Source organism: Dendrobium catenatum, unplaced genomic scaffold (assembly GCF_001605985.2).
Source record: "Dendrobium catenatum unplaced genomic scaffold, ASM160598v2 fragScaff_scaffold_1483, whole genome shotgun sequence".
NCBI classification, from domain to species: domain Eukaryota; kingdom Viridiplantae; phylum Streptophyta; class Magnoliopsida; order Asparagales; family Orchidaceae; genus Dendrobium; species Dendrobium catenatum.
This window is the reverse complement of record NW_021319945.1, coordinates 1,064,366-1,082,349: the sequence shown is the minus strand read 5'-3', so window position 1 is coordinate 1,082,349 and position 17,984 is coordinate 1,064,366.

Here is a 17,984-nt window from a genome sequence, read left to right as displayed (position 1 = left end):
ATCTTACTTTGCCCATTACTCATTAGTTGGGATACTAAACTAATAAATTGCATCCTAAAATCTAATTGCATAGCTCTTGTCGTACTCTATACAACTGCAACCTAATTGAAACTCCTTCCATTTGTCACATCTTGATCTTGGGGATTCATGGTTTCTCAACACTTACACTTGGCATGTATATGTAGCAACTCAACCTAGTGCACATAAAAGTAAGAGCATAAAAGATAATACATTCATGCTTCCCTAAATATTTACCATTTATCTACTAATCATTCCTATGGCTCTCTTCTGTAAATCCATTGCTTGAATACCACCAAAGTAATTGTCATGTCCCAACCCAATGTTAATTATTATATTGAGCGAGCTTGCTTTATATTTAGTCATTGTTAGTTAATTTTTTTCTTAAGATCTAGTGTAAAGGAATTCTTTTCTTTAATATCTACAAACACAAAACCTTTTTTATATCATCAAATAAATAATAAGTATAAAAATTAACAATTTCTCATTTACTTCATTAAACTATACAACAAAAAGAATCATACATAATAATCGTAGAACAATCTCTCTCTCTCTCTCTCTCTCTCTCTCTCTCTTTCTCTCCATCAATATATATATATATGCTACCCTGACTTAAAAAATATTTAATCATGCTGAGCTCACAAGCCCAGCTGACAACTAAAACCTATAATTGAACTCAACACAAGGCAAACCAGCAATATACATATCAGCATCCAAATCATACTAGTAGCATTGACTTGATCATATGACAATATAATAAAGAAATTGATAAATCTATAAAGGTGTCACATCACTAAAGAAATCATCATATCAATATTATAATCAATATATAAATCATATAAAGAATCAAATCAAAACATTATTAAAAATTATTAAAATCATATAAAATAAATGTATTTATGTATTACATACTAAGAAATATCATATCAGTGTTAGTGTCCAGTGCACATGCTTAATATATATCACATGATAAATATATTAATGATAGTAGAACAATAGTAACATCAGAATCAGTGGAAGAAGCAACAATAAATCCTTATAGAGGCAGCGATTTAGTAGCATGCATTCTAATAATCATATTAACAAGTAAAAGTCTTAGCTATAGCAATATTTTTTCAGTATCAGTAATACATTGGCTCAATAAATAGAGTCATTATTCTTTGCATGCCGGCACAATAATTATCTCCTAATAACTCATAATCAGTATCACATGAATCAATAGAGGATATCACTCAACCATAGTATTTAAGGAAATTTTATCGGCTAAACACCTTATACAAGTCAATCAATCTCTAGCCAACACTAGTGAATAACTAATTTTTATTTGTTTTCTCCCACACATATATTATTATCACAGTATTATAATAGTAATAGCGAATATCTATTACTCAATCACATATCCACATTCATTTCCATTGCATTACAGTAAACAAAGCATAATTGAGTTTGATTCAACTCGATCTCTATGAATCCCTTCACAATACTTAGATTTTGTTTGATATAAAAATTATAAAAATATCACTTAATATATGTAAGTTAACATTTCTAATCAAGTAATATAGTAATATAGTAGAGAATCGATCCCATGAGAAAGAATGATTACTTGCAAATACTAGTACTATATACTACAATTACAATAACTATCATACTCAATAAAAATAAGAGTGAAATATCCTAATTTAGGTAATGTAATCAATTAATTTTAATTAAATTTTGTTTGTATTATCAGTAATAATATAATTATAAATTAAGTAACATTATTGTCAAGTAATATTACTATTACATAATATTATAATGAATAGAATTTAATAGTGTTGTTAACATAAATTAAGGAAAATCTTTTTTTTTTCGGCTAGGTGCTTATATATAGTAAGAGGTTAAGATTCATATTCTTCAAGGATATGATAGTTTAAACAATTGGGAATTACATTTTTTTCCTTTGACAGGGTTCCCTTCTCTGGAGCTTTGTCGGGGTTCTCCCCGCCCCGTTGGGGCCTTCCCCTTGCTGGTTCCAGCATCCTCGGTGGTTTTTCAGGGAAGTACTCTCGGCCTTGTCTTGTGTTCCTTCGGGTTTTATGTTTTCTCATTTTGGTTTTGGTCCCCTCTCCGGCGTTCGCCGAAATGGCTTTGAATCGTTTGAGTGACCCTAGTTTTTTAGGGGACTTGTCTCATTCATGCTCTTTTTTGGAAGCTCTTGCTGGATTGAACTCAGTTTCATCTTTTCCGATGCTGAGGTCCTCTACGTTTTGTGGTTTACCTTCAGTGTGGATTTTTGACCAGGAAATCAACGAATTCGCCATCCCCTCTCAATTTTCTTTAGTTAGTTTTTCCCTACTAAGAGACACTCTCTTGATTCCATTAAAAAGTTTTTCTTTAACCTTAAATTAAACAGTGAAGTTTCAGTCATTTTGTTTGATCCATCGCACATTTTGATCAAACTCGCGAATGATTTGGACTACTATAAGGTTTTCTGTCATCGTTCCTACCTAGTTTTCAACTCCTACATGAAGCTTACAAAATGGTCGCCTTCCTTGGATGTTGGTGTTGAGTCGCCTGTTATCCCGATTTGGGTCTCTTTCCCGTAATTGCGCCCCCATCTATATAATCCTCGTATTCTTCATGGTTTGGGTGCATTATTTGGTAAACCCTTAAAAATTAATGAGGCTACCTTTGTGGGTTCCCAGCCTTCTGTGGCATGTGTTCTTGTGGAGCTGGATACTACTAAATCTTATCCTAGCCATGTTTGGTTAGGTTCTGAGAGTTTAGGGTATGTGCATGATGTTGCCTTTGATGAATTTCTCCCCTTTTGTGCTTCTTGCAAGTGCATTGGGCATGAAATGTCATCCTCTCCCTTCGAATGAACCGTCTATTTCTAAACCTGGTCCTATAGTTACTGAGCAGGAGTCGGGGGATGGTGTGGATGCTTTACGGGTTAATTCGGGTCCTAAGGTTCCAACTCTGTCTCCTACTATTTTTATGATTACTAATCCTGTTTTGATTAGTTCATCTCCCCCTCCCCCTATTATGCCGTTGCCTTTTGTGGGGGATTGTTCGAATGAGGTGATTGCGGTTGATTCTGGCCCTGTAGCAAATTTTGCTGTTACTTTAAACCATGTTAACAATTTGGCTAGGAATGAGGCTATTCTTGATTGGATTACACCTATTATTTCTAATCCTAATTTTTTCCAGGTAGAAATTGTGGTTGTTGGGGTTCCTAGTCCCCAACTCCCTCGGATTTGTGTTAGTGATGCTGGTGTTTTATATTGTGGTGTTAATTCTAAACCTATTGTGTTTTGTGCGATTTCTGTGCCTGCCCCAAGCGGTTTGGCTTTGGCTGATAGTCATGGTGAGGTAGCATAGCAGTCTGGTTCATCTGTTTCTCCTTTGCAAAATTTGTCTGGCTGTGATGTACCTTCTCCTATGGCTCATGTGATTCAAGATGATGCCTCTTTTGTTAATTTGATGTTGGATAACCTGGTTCATGCTCAGTCTGAGTTGGTTTCTAATGACGACTTAAAGGGTAATATTAATGTTGTTAATGCCCCAATTTTGATTTTGACTGATGTTGAAATGAAAAAAACACGTGGCGAAGTCTGGGAAAAATTCTGTTTTGGTTCAAACTGACTGGTTAATTTTAGGGGACTCATTTTTTTTCTTCTAGTGGGGAAGAATTTGATTATCATGATTTTGAGAAGGACCGCTCTGCTGTTCGGGGTGTTATTAATGTGATTGGTAATAATCAAAGAAGGAAAGACAAGAAAATCAGTATTCGTGATTTGGCTTTTGAGGTTCAGTCTATGGATTTTGGTGTTTTGATGGACAATGATGAGGAGCTAGGCCCCTGCTTCCCCTAGTTGGTCTAGCTGGCTGGCAACCTGGGTGCCTCGGCTTCTTGAAATGCGATCGTATACTGTCACCTATAGATGGTCCGTGCTTGGCTGCTAGGCTGGTGCTGGGGGCCTCCATTCCCGAGTCCCCTTCCGTTGATTACTTTGTTATGTATGGCTTTTTTTGGGATTGTACTGCTTTGTTTACTAGGTTGTGGGCCTTTTGGGATTGTACTGCTTTGTTATGTATGATTATAGCGCCATATTCATCATTTACTTGATCATTAGATTTTATATGTTCCAAGGCTTCTATGAAATTTAGGACAAATTATTCTGTGCGGAGTCCAGACGGTTCCTCTTGTTCGGATATTCTATGCGGAGTCCAGACGGTTCCTCTCGTTCGGACTCCGCACAGAATAATTTCTTGTAATTCAGATGCTATTTGATCTGTATTTGTTTGCATCTTTTGCAATCACATGAACGGGTCTGAACACAATGAAGAAATCATTTGAAATCTATGTTTATCATGACATATTAGAAGAACTTTTAGATTATATATATTTGTGTAAACGCTGACTTAATTTTCAAATCTTCTTATTCTAAGTTAAATGATGCCGCCAATCTTGTCTTTAATGAATGTCGACATGTAAGATAATAATAGAAAGCATTTTTTTATGATCTTTGATCTTTGCTCTTAGTATTAGGCTTTTGAAACCACAAAAATAACAACAATTCTTTATCCCACTATACACTAGTGGAGTCAAAAAAATTTATAATGGGGTACAAATTAGAATTTTCAAATATTATACTATTTTTTTTACGCTTATCTAGAAGCAATGGAGAAGAAGCTGAATTCATGAAGTCGACTATCTGGGGTCGGCTATATGAATCTTTTTTCTCGATTCTATACTATTGAGAATCAAAATCTATTTACATATAATAAATAAATATCATCTATAATACATTTTAATCAAGTCTTTTTAGGTCTACTTCTACCTTTTTTAACATAAACCAGTTCTAATACATCTACTCTCCTCATCAAGTTAGTGGAATGCCGACGTTTTATGTGACCAAATCGTCTAAGACACTCTCTCCAATCATGTATTAGACTTTTGCTTAAATTATATATATATATTAAGGAGATAAGGATTTTGAGTTTTTGACAAATTAAGAATTTGAAGAATTCGAAAGTAATATTTGATTTATTTTAAAGAAATTAAGGCAATTTGATTTTTTTTTTGTTTACTATTTGGTTTCCAATGGTTTTGACTATTTTCAAGTTTTATTTTTAATTATTTTAAGCGCTAATAATTTAAAATATAAAATATACGAACGAATAGAACGTTTATGTCATCACTTCTTCATTTTCAATGTTATGTTTATAAAATATTAATTTATAATTATCCAAGCAATAATAATTTATAAAATTGAATAAGATAAATTATGATGTGATTAGTTATTAAATAATAATTAAATAAAATATATTATTTATTTTAAAAATTATTTTATGATTTCAAATAAGTAGAAAATGAGCTTTGTATTAGTTATTTTTTTTATGCCAAACCAAGAATTGAGTACGGATCACTTAAAAAAGAAATTAATTTTTGTCCTATGGAAAATTTAAATAATTTGACTAAGTGATGCTATTTAAAGAGAAAAATAGAAAGAAAATATTTCATTCGGACAAAAGACTTGTTGGCAAAAGATTAAAGAATAAATTCAATTAAATTATTAGATGGTCAATATATATTATATAGCTCAGGTTAGGGTGTAATTATGTGAGTCAAGACAATTCGTGAGCTGGTTCAAATTCAACTAGATAAATTACTTGTGAGTCGTATTTGATGAGCTAACGAGTTCAGCTTGAGTCAGATCTCACTCGACTCGTTAGCTAGGAAGCCGAGTCGTTTAAAAAATATTAATATAAAATATATTTAAAGTACATTAACATTCAAGATGCAAAATACAAAGTCGTTAAAATATTTAAAAATATTCTCTCTTTCATAGTAAGCAAGCTTTCAGGTGAGCCAGCTCGAACTCATAGATGAAGCCCGAGTTCAAACTCAAACTCGATTAATTAATCAAGCTTAAGCTCGAGCTCAAGCTCGAACCAGAGAATATTAAATATTAACCTTCTTTTACAAAGAAAAGTACTTAGTAAGAATAAGGGGCATTTAATTCACATCTAATTAGTCAAATTAGTACTATTTTTAATAATATTTGATAATTTAAAGATTATATTGGACTAATGTAAGAAGAAGTGGCACTTAACAAGAAGAGCCCAAATGCCATTAGCAGTGGCCGAGTCAAAAAAATATTTTAGTGGAGGCATAAATTAGATTTTTTTAATATTTTTTTTATTCAAGTTTGAGATCTAATTTATTTTCATATAAAAAAATAATTTTAAATATAAATAGGAAAACTTATGATTAATTTTGATTTAAAATGAAATTAGTAAAAAAAAATGAAATAGAAAAAAAAAGACTTTTTCATATTTCAGTGTTATATTTTTTGAAAATAATTTAATTTTTTTTTGTTAGGTCTGCATTTTACCACTTCTTAAGTGGCATCTATTATTTAAGAATCAGATGTTTTTTCTTATTGTAAAAATTTAAATATTAAAAATAGAATAAAATATTATTTTAATGTAAAACTTTTTTATTTTGTATTTTCATCCAAAGAAATTCAATTATTGCATTTTGCACCCTTTGTTTTGGGGTTGTGAAACGTATTGGGAATCTGACCTCCAACTTTTTCCTACTTTATTTATTTTCTTTAGCGAGAATGAGATGCAACCTTTTGCTTTGAACTTATGATGTCTGACCATCAGACTTTTGTGGCTGTCATGATTATTTCTTCAAGGTTGAAGTAGACAAAGTATGCATGATTTTATTGTATTATATTAAATAAAATAATTACATTTGGATTTAAGAATAACTATATAGGTATAGAATTGACATTTTTTAATTTGTCTTTTTGTAAATTAAAATTATTTTAAAACAATAAAGATGAGAAAATTTATGTCAGATCGAGCCTAAAAGGGGTTGAAAAAGAATATTAGTATTTATGAACTGCATTCAGTTTTAGGTTGGATGAGTAAAATAAAGGAGTGGGGGATGTTTGCACAAATTAGGGGGAATATATAAGATGAGTATAATATATAAAAAATGTAACTAAAGTTTTAAGGTTAATTTAGCGTATTAAGATGAATATAGGCTTCGTTTGAGATGACTTTTTTACTGCTTCTTAAAGCAATTTTTAGTACAAAAACTTTAATTTTTGTACTAAAAAGCTGCTTTAAAAAGCGGTAAGAAAGCCGTCCCAAACGAAGCCATAATTTACTTCAATTGATGGATGATTTGCATATTTTATAAGAAGATATTGAAGTTTAATTTGCTTCAAATATCATTCTCTCATGTAGAGATACCATTAGAATTGTTGTGAGCTGAAAAACTATAGTGGTAGGGTGAGAATTTTTTACTTTAACATTACACAAAGATTTACATGTACATAAATAAGAGAAGTATGTGAGAGGCATAATTTTTAGTGAGAAGTTTATGAAGGAAAAAATCATGAGATTTAACCTTATTGAAATAATTCGCTATGTATGTAAATATTATAGAAGTTTGATCTTTCTTCTAACTTGATAAAAGGAGATTATAATATATGAATAGCTGATTTGCCTCTTGCGAGTGTGGTGGAAAGCAGTGGAGTAGTGAGGAGTGATGCATTCTAGTATCAATCGATAGCCAACAAAGATAGTTCATGTCAATTAATGTTAGTTCGGTGGTTGTATACACCTACATTAGTTAATAGAAGTTAATGGAGATTATGAGATGTTTGTAAGGTGACAATAGTTAAGCGATGATGGACGAACGGTTGGATGATGATAGTTGTTGGTGACGATTGTAAAACCCCTCCGAATTTCATTTTTGAGTGCAGGTTCGTCCGTACGAACCTGAATTCGTCCGGGACGAAATTTGTCCAGAGAGCAAGTCGTCCAGGTACGATAACAAATTCGTCTGAACGAATTTTGTCCATAGGAGAAATCGTCCCAGGACGAATAGGAATCGTCCCATACGGATCTGAATGATACACACATGCAAATATGTATGCAAAATGATGCACTTGAAACTACCCCTTCTACCCAACTCTCAATCAAATCCTATAACTATGGTAATAATCAATTTTTCCAATAACACTGCTCTGATACCACTAAATTGTGACGCCCCAAGATCTAACTTGGAAGAATTATTCAGTCAATTCTTTAATTCAATCTTCTACCAGAGATATCTATAGTCATCAATCAGTGACAACAGTCTAACAAAATCTATGATTTAAAACATAAAGTAAACATTTCTATTCATTCCCAAAAATTCATTTTCAATACTCAGGATTTACACATTAATCACATGCAATCCATTCTGTCCTGAGTACAAAAAGAATCACTATAATAAAAGGACAAAAACCTGAAGATTCCTGATCAACCTCAATTTCATGTTCTCTTGCCCTGATCTGAAAATATTAACCACATATAATGAGCTACAAAAAGCCCAGCAGGTCACCAAATACCTACAACTGAAATCAAAGCACGGTACGAAAGCAATATGCATGTTAATCAATCAAATCAATATCAGTCACTTACACATAATCATTGAGTCGATGCAGAATCAATATCTTGTATAAACAATAATCAATGCTTATACAATAATCAGTACAGAAATGGTAGTCATATAGAAACAATTGAATCCAAAATCATCGATGATAGAATTAATGAACAGTAAAATCCCATAAAGCTTAATAAACCAGTTCAGTACGATCCTATTTTGTATATATATATCTGATTTTGAGATATTTTGAGAGAGAGAAAGTTGGTGAGAGAAAGAGAAGGAAAAAAAGCTTGGTTTCGGAGCCCGCGAAGCCATTTTCGTCCGTCGACGCAGTTAGAAGAATTGTTTATCTCGCAGTAAGGACTTCGAATCCTATTTCTGGTTTCGAAGATTTCGAGTTTTGATATTTTTCTGCTCAATTTTGTGTTTTTATTACCAAAAAACGTGCATATCTTTGTATTGACGAAACTTTTATAGCGTAACTTTTGGTATGTTATATAAATGATGATTTTACACGATTTGAGTATTTTCTAGAAAGTTTTCACCGGATATTTTGAATTATGTGGGATTTTTATCGAATAGAAAATTATCTGGATGTTGAAAAATATAGATTCAGTACAAGTAAAGTTTTGAAATGTTGTTTTACACAATTTCTAGTAATTTGGTAATTTTCTAGAATTGTGCATTTTACAACGACTTTTGTCTACTATACGATATTTTAAGGGATTTTTTAAATTGAGTTAAATCATGTTTATTGGTTGCAATATGTTGATGAGATAATAATGAATATGGTTGTATGATTGAAATTATTGATACTACTGTATACTGTGTGTGTGAAAGACTGGTTGAAGACTGATTGACCTGTACATGATGGTGGGCCGACGGACTTTCCTTAAAAAAAGGGTTTGGTGTTATCCTCTACTGATTACGTGATTACTGAAGGGAGTTATAAAGAGATGATTATTGTGCCGACAAGCAAAGAGTAACGACTCTTTTCACTGAGCCAACAGATACAAGATACAAGATACAAGATACTGATACTAATACAGGTACTGGTACTACTGATTCATTGTACTGACGTTATGCACGTGATATACTATGTAAGTGACATGTGATTCACTAAGCACGTGATATTGAATAACTGAATTGCATGTGAACATCTTTATACAATTCTATGGCATTGATTGATTCCAACTGTTTCAAACGATGTTATAATTTTATTTCATTAATTTGATTTCAACAATCACGAACGACATGATTGATTTGATGTTTTATACCGACTGATATTATTGAACTGATGAATTCTCTTTATACGATTGATATTATTGTCATGATGATTTAATGACTGATTTGATTGGTATTATCGATACGAAGATTTCTTTAATGATTTGACTGAGATTTTAGATACGATGATTTGTCTACTGAATAGACTGATGGTATAGATATAATGACTACTGTATAGATTTGACGCACGTACTACTTTATTGAGCTTTATGGGATTTTACTGTTCATTAATTCTATCATCGATGATTTTGGATTCAACTGTTTCTATATGACTCAGTTTCTATACTGATTACTGTATAAGCATTGATTACTGTTTCTACAAGATATTGATTCTGCATCGACTCAATGATCATGTGTAAGTGACTAATATTGATTTGACTGATTGACATGCATATTACTTTCGTACCCTGCTTTGATTTCAGTTGTAGGTATTTGGTGACTTGCTCGGCTTTTTGAAGCTCATTATATGTGGTTAATATTTTCAGGTTAGGGCAAGGGAGCAGGAGATTGAGGTTGATCAGGAATCTTCAGGTTTTTGCCCTTTTATTATAGTGATTCTTTTTAAACTCGGGACAGGATGGATTGCATGTGATTAATGTGTAAATCCTGAGTATTGAAAATGAACTTTTGGGAATGAATATAAATGTTTACTTGATGTTTTAATTCATAGATTTTGTTAGACTGTTGTCACTAATTGATGACCATAGATAGCTCTGGTAGAAGATTGACTTAAAGGATTGACTGAATAATTCTTCCAAGTTAGATCTTGGGCAGTGGCGGATACAGGAGGGGTCCCGAGGGGGCACGTGCCCCCTCCGAAAAAAAAAAATACCTGTACACGCATTGGCCATTTTGGCCGGTGCAGACAATGGCTGTTCGGCTTCAACGCTTCGGCGATTCAGAAAACAAAATTTTGCCATAGAAGCTCTCGTCGCCTCTGCATCCGGCATCCACAGTTGCTTCCAGCCTTCAACGCTCCAGCCTCCAGCTCCAGCCGGTGCGTCCCGCGTCCGCCTTCGGCCTTCTGCAGTCTAGGATAAGCAGCCGTCGTCCGCCATTCTCAGGTGCGTATATAACCTTTTTTTTTTTTTTAATGAGTTCTTTTTTGTCCTTATCTTCTAACTTCTAAGTAATTTCTTATTGGTTTTGCAAGTGATTGATTTTAGTCAAGCTGAGTTGCTGACTAAAACTATTTTTTTAATTGTGATTTTAATTTTAAGTGCACTATGGGCTTTGATGATTTTAATTTCTTGTTGAATTTCTTTGATGCATTGATCTTTATATTATCATTGCGTTTGAATTTCTCGTATTTTTTGTTTAAAAAATATACAATTTTTTGTCTGAGTGATAGGCTTTTGGATCTGCAAATTTAACTTTGTTTTGCTTGATTTTCATTCTTTGCATTGTTTAGCTGCATTAGGTATCCTTGACCCTAAGGCATTGTGTGTCAACTACATAAATAATTTTCTTTTTAAAACCATCATATGATAGATTTGGTGAGCACACTTGATGAAAAAAATTTGGAACTTGTTGCATGATTATGATTAGTGTTGAGTTTTCTTGTTTTCTAAATTAGATTTCGCTCATTGTTTATAGTTTTGCATTTTTTTTGTTTAGGATAAAACAAAATCAGTAGTTTGTTGCATGCTTAATTTTTAATTTTTTTGTTTTCAAAATATAATTAAAGAATAGACGGTATAAACTGTAATTGTACTTCATCTAATATTTAGTAGTTTATTTGTCAATAAAAAATTTTTTAAACTGTCAATGCCGATCCCAAGCCCGGATGAAAAAAATTGATGGAATTCTTAAAAAAGGGCCCCCTCTATGAAAATTTTCTGGCTCCGCCACTGATCTTGGGGCATCACAGCGATCTCCAGCCACTGATCGATATGCAAAACCTTAGGATTCTTAGAACTATAAGGGATATAAAAATTTTTTTATTTAAAACCCTAGAAGGGCCTATGCGTTAATTAAAAAAATCAAGCAAAAGTTCTTTAGCCCGCTAATGCTGCAAAGAATTACAATCAAAGAGAAAAGAAAACCCAAATGAGCCGAAAAACCTTTCTACAGTACAATAGAAAAAACTAAAGTAAAAGCTGAAGGGGCAGAGCCCAGATCCAAGAGGACTCACTTGAAGCCATGGGAGAGACAATGAAGAAGCCAAAAAACCTGCAAGAGAAATAAAACGACATCAAACAAACAAAAACTACTAAGAGAAAGGGACAAGTACTAAGAGAAGCCCAAACTGCCAAAAGCCAAAATAAGCCAAAACAAAGTATTATTATTTTTTCTACGACTTCGTTTACCAATAGCCTTGTAAAAAGCTTTATCATTGATATGAACCACATTCAAGACATACAACTCCTTAAAATCATCCTCAAGCTTTTCACTTCCCCCCCCAACAACCAAATTAGTTGATGAATCATAATCAGCTAACAAATATGATTGGTCCACACATATATCCTTTGGTTTGAGAGCCAAATGAGCCTATAACATAACATTAGAAATAAGGGATATAGGGACATTTGTGAGATGCATATAATCATTCACCTCCACACTTTTAGACAACACATCCAGTTCGTTAGAGCCCAAAAGCGTCAAGTCAAAACCATTTACATTTTCCTTAGAAGATTCAAAGACATCCACATAATTAACACCACAATCCCTCACGACATGTTCAATCACAGTGAGAGGCAATTCTATAAGGATATGCACATAATTTCGAACAGAGAAAGGGGCTTGAACAAAGGGGTACAATCAACAAACCCCAGCAGACCCAAATCAACATTAACAATGGGCTCAATCCCAACATTTTCGCACAGTCGTTGCTGTTTAGAAATCACAATATGAGAAAATGTTAAACCCTTGGAAGAAAAAGTAGTTGAAGGTTTATAATCTTGGGATTTCATAATACCCTCCTTAACCAAGGAAACATTAACATCATAAGAACTAATCAAATCATCAACAATACTCAACGAATTATTCCTAAGATTATCCTCAGTGATCTAAGGCACAATAAAACAACCATGCGAAACATAGTTGCTATTAGCCATATCAACATTAATCACAGACTCAACAATATTCACCAGGGCAACATTTAAAAGAGGATGAAGAATACGACAATAAGCTTTCGATTGATCCAGAGATTTGCAGAAAACACAGGAGGGGAACACCTCCATAACAACTTGTTGAATGTACCCAAGCTTTTTAGGGCCAATCCACATCTTATCAAGGTAGCTTTTGTTGATATCAAGCTCAACAAGAACCCGAAAAATAGAAGGTCTCGAGCCAATGGAGGTGGCGTTATCAGTTTTTAAAGGACTACCAAATAGCGATCCCAATCTATAGAGGAGAACTAGTGGGGTCATAAGTTAGGAAAAGAAACTCAAATTGGGATAACAAGCGATTCAACATCCCATTTTACTTTTTCGGATTTAAAACAATAATAGAGAAGTCAACATTAAGTTTGAGGTTAAAGAAAAACTGATACAGTCGAGTGTATGTCTACATTTAGAAAAAAATTTCATCAAAGCAAATGCCACCAGAGCATTTATATCCTCATTCGAAATCCATAAAGAAGATAAACCCGATGGGTAGTGATTTTCAAATCAATTTTATTTAATCTAAAAAATATTAAAAATCAAATTTATTAGACTCTTTAATTGCAACAATTCAAAAATACATAAATGGATAATTTATTAATTTGCTAAAAATTAATAAAAAATAACCTTAATCATATTTCCAATATTTCTATTAATTAATATTTTACATATTTATAAACGCAATTCATGTGCTAATTAACTAACATTAAAAAAGCTGTTTTAATTCATAAAACCCATCTGGTTAATCTGGCCCACAAAGCATGCTCTGGAAAGCTAAAAGCAGAATTTGGTCTGTAAACAGAAAACTTAGAACAAAAGAAAACTTTTTTTTTTTTTTTTTTTTTTGTGTTTTCAATTATGTATGAAACGCAATATAACTTTGCGTTTTCTTCATCAAACGCAAAAATTTTCTGGTAAAACGCATTTTTTTTTTTTACGTTTATGATTTTTTTTTTAAATTAAAATTATATTAAATTCCTTCTCTTAATTTAATCATAAATTAATCAATGGTTTCCAGTAAAGCTGCCCATCACGATTTCAAGACATGTCTTAAAAAAAACAAATCAAGTTATAGAATCACAGGCCAGCTTAAAATTTAAAATCTTCACGCAAATGTATGGAAATTTAAAATCACGACAATGGCCGCCATAATTAAAAAAGAGTAATTACAAAAGTAGATAATAATCAAATTTATACGATAAAAAATAAAATACAAGGTAAATTGACTCTGACTTAGGCTTCTTTTAGGCTAATTTTTAAAGCATTTTTTTAGTAAAATAAATTTAATTTTTGTACTAAAAAAATTCCTTTAAATTCTTTTAAAATTTTTTTAATTTTAGGGTTCATTTGTGCGGCTTTTTACTGCTTTTTAAATCAATTTTTAAGTAAAAAATAAAAAAAAATTGTATTAAAATGCTGCTTTAAGAAGCAATAAGAAAGTCGTGCCAAATGAAACATTACTGCTTCTTAAATCATCTTTTAGTACAAAAATTAAAATTTTTTACTAAAAGGCTGATTTTAAAAGCAGCAAGAAAGATGTTCCAAACGAGACTTAGCAAAGTTTTCTTACTGCTTTTTAAAATAATTTTCTAGTACAAAATTTTTAATTCAAAAAATTTTGGTATTATATATCTGCTTTAGAAAGCATTAAAAAAACGTCCAAAATGAAGCCTTAGTACAAATAAATTAATATATGACACGCTGCAAGACAATAACTCATAAACTTAGCATATTTTTTAGCCAAATTAACAGTTCTGATGACAAATGAGCATTGATTTATTTATTTTCATTCAAAGCAGACCATACAGATACTCCAAAACTGATAATTACTGGATGAATAACATATTTTAATTATATAACATCAACATGCAATTCAAAAATAAAATAAAAATATAAAAAATTATGGCCGTTATTAGGCTAAGTGTTGAGCCTAACACGCCAATAGACTGATCAATAATCCTGAAATTTTTTATTAAAAAAAAATCCTATCTTCCTCTACAATTCAAACAATTGTTAAGTGTTCTGCTAGGCGTGTAAGCGATTCGGGCCGAGTCGAGTATCTACCTAATAGAGTTGTGCTCGAATTCGACTCGTTAAAAAATTTTAGGGTCTAGCTCGCGTGTTTGGAATGCTCGAGCTTGACTTGATTGTTTAGCTTATTTATTTAGATTTTTCAAGAGTTTTTTCTTTTAATATATGAATAAATTTAAAAAAAATTAAAATATATTATATAATGCTAATTAAAATTTTAAATATATTTGAAATTAATCGAGCAATTCAAGCAGCTTACGAGCCGTGCCATGATGAGCTTGAATATAGGCTCAACCTCAAACTTTTGGCTCCATAAAATCGACTTGTGCGAGTTCATTCACGTGTCGAGTTTGACCTGATTTGCTTGTCATTTATGTTTTTTAAAATATATTTATATAAAACAAAAAGAAGAACTCATTCACAATGTCCTATTCATAAAAACGCAAGAGATCTTAATTAGCAAATCAGTTGTTTGATGATTTATGAAATAGTTTAAGACTTCATTTGAGACAGTTTTCTTACTGTTTTTTAAAGCATTTTTTAGTATAAAAATTAAAAATTTTATACTAAAAAGTTGTTTTAAGAAGCAATAAAAAAGTCATCCCAAATGAAGTATAAAATTTCTAAGTAATGAATAGTTTGTGAATGCCTTATTATTATTATTATTATCTATAATTTTTGTTCTTAATCCATGTCTTATTTTTTAAACTACTTATAGTCTTGCAATAGGGCTTTGGAAATTTCATATGATCTTGTTAATAGCTATGTACTTTTATCGTTATTGTTTTATTTTTTGTGCTATATAATGTTTTATGTCCTAATGTTATTCAGAATTTTTGTTTTGAATAATTTAAGTTTCATATAGTATGATAAATTATTTTTTAATTGCTTGATACATATTTTTATTAAGTCTTAATACATTTTCTTCAATTTATTATATAATAATCAAAATAATTAAAATTAATTAATAAGTTTATTCCGCAATAATAAAATAAAGAATCATATCATGTAATTCAAATAATTTATTAATATTTTGATTAAAATTTAAAGGTTTAGCTACTTAATATTTGTGATAAAAAGCTATTTTTTACAACTAAAATTGTTAATATATGGTAGCTTTAAGAGAGCATATATTCGATATATATAACTTTCATAATAACTGTTAAAAAGTTATTTTTCACACAATAGTTTTATGATCAACTTTAAAAATAAATCCTATAAAGCTTCATTTGAGACAGCATTCGTACTGCTTTTTAAAACGTCATTCCAGTACAAAATTTTTAAATTAAAATTTTTTTTGTACTAGAAAGGTGTTTTAGAAAGAAAGAAGAAAGCAGTCCCAAATGAAGTCTAAGGCTTCGTTTGAAACGGCTTTCTTATTGCTTCATAAAACAGCTTTTTAGTATAAAAATTAAAATTTTTATATTAGAAAGCTGTTTCAAGAAGCAAAAAGAAAATACTCCCAAACGAAGCCTAAATCAAAATATTAAGAATTATTGTTATTATTTTCTCAATAGGATGAATCGTTAGAAAGTGCTTTCTCAATTGTGAAGAAAACTACAATCTCTAATAAGGATTACAATAATATATCAAATATCTGATATTTTCTATGCCGACATATAAAAATAGCAATCTAATCGGTACATGATCCATTCCTTCATAAAAAAACCAAATAAAATCGTAATTCATGACTCTGATTTTTTGTTTTTTTCTGAATTAAAAATTATATATAGAAATGAAAGAGATCAATTAAAGAAACGCTTATTAAAGCTTGTGGAAATTCCGAACTGTAATTAGGGGGAAATAAAGATGCTAATATGATGCATGATTTGGTGATAAACATGTTTTAATTAATAATTAATTAGCGATGGATTTTGATTAATTTAATTAATTATGTTTGCCGGGCTTAAAGGATGTGCTCTATTATATTATTAGCGAGTAATTTAGTTTAGGTAGGAGAAGTACATCAATCGTATATATATTTAAAACAATGGCATGGTGTGAACAAGTAATGCAAATTAATGAATATTATGGAGAATAAGATTGCTTAGCTAATGAAACCATGGGAAACTAATAGGAAATTATGAAATAAGGACAAGGAGCATCTCATATTTTCTTCTCTTCCAACCTAGAGAAGATGATTCCCTTTATCAATAGATCAATTATTGCTAGTTAATTATAATTTCATTTTTATTATTTTTTTTAATTTACAAAAATAATATTGTTACATGCGTGCTAGCGATTATTTTGATAAGAAAGATACAATAATATGATGAGAGAATTGAAATGAAGATATGAAACTTAACTTTTTTACGTGAAAAATCTGAAAAGTAAAGAAGAATGCAGCCTGACCTAATCGAAGAATTTGCACTAGTTATAGTGAAAAATTATAATTGGTCCAATGAAATTGGAGAAGACATCTTTTAGAGTATAAGAGAAGTTGACTATAAAAAGTCTCTTATTGTGGAGTAGGGAATATTTAAAGTGTTGATGTTGATGGTGATGAAGAGTTGCCATAAGCATTCTTTAATTTCTTTTAGAATGAGGGTTGAATTAGACAAGTATCGTAATAACTGGGTGATTACAATTGGGCAACAATTTTTAGGCAATGATAGTCTGGCGAATATATTAAGCGATGATAGTTACGTGGATGTGGATGAGCGATGATACTCATATGGCTATACTCATGTAATCTGGCTATATTAGTCAAGCGAGACAATCAAATGATTATAAATAGTAAATAGATATCAAGTGATGACAACTATGTAGTCACACGATTGTATTTGGATCGATGACTGTGATTGGAATATAATAATTGGATGACAATGGTTTGACGATAATAGTTAGGAGATGATAGTTGGAAGATAGTATTCGTATGATTGTAGTCATACAACAGTGCACCTATGATTGAGGAATTGAATAATTATAGTCATATGAGAAAAGTTAGTTCATAGGGGTTATATGGCATTTGTTAGGAGTTAAATGTTAGATGACAGTAGTCTCGTGACTATAGTCCGTTTGTGATATAGTTAAAATATTATAAACACGACAATTATGTATAAAAAAATGTACTTCGTTGATTATGATTGGGCAATAGCACTCTACTTTAT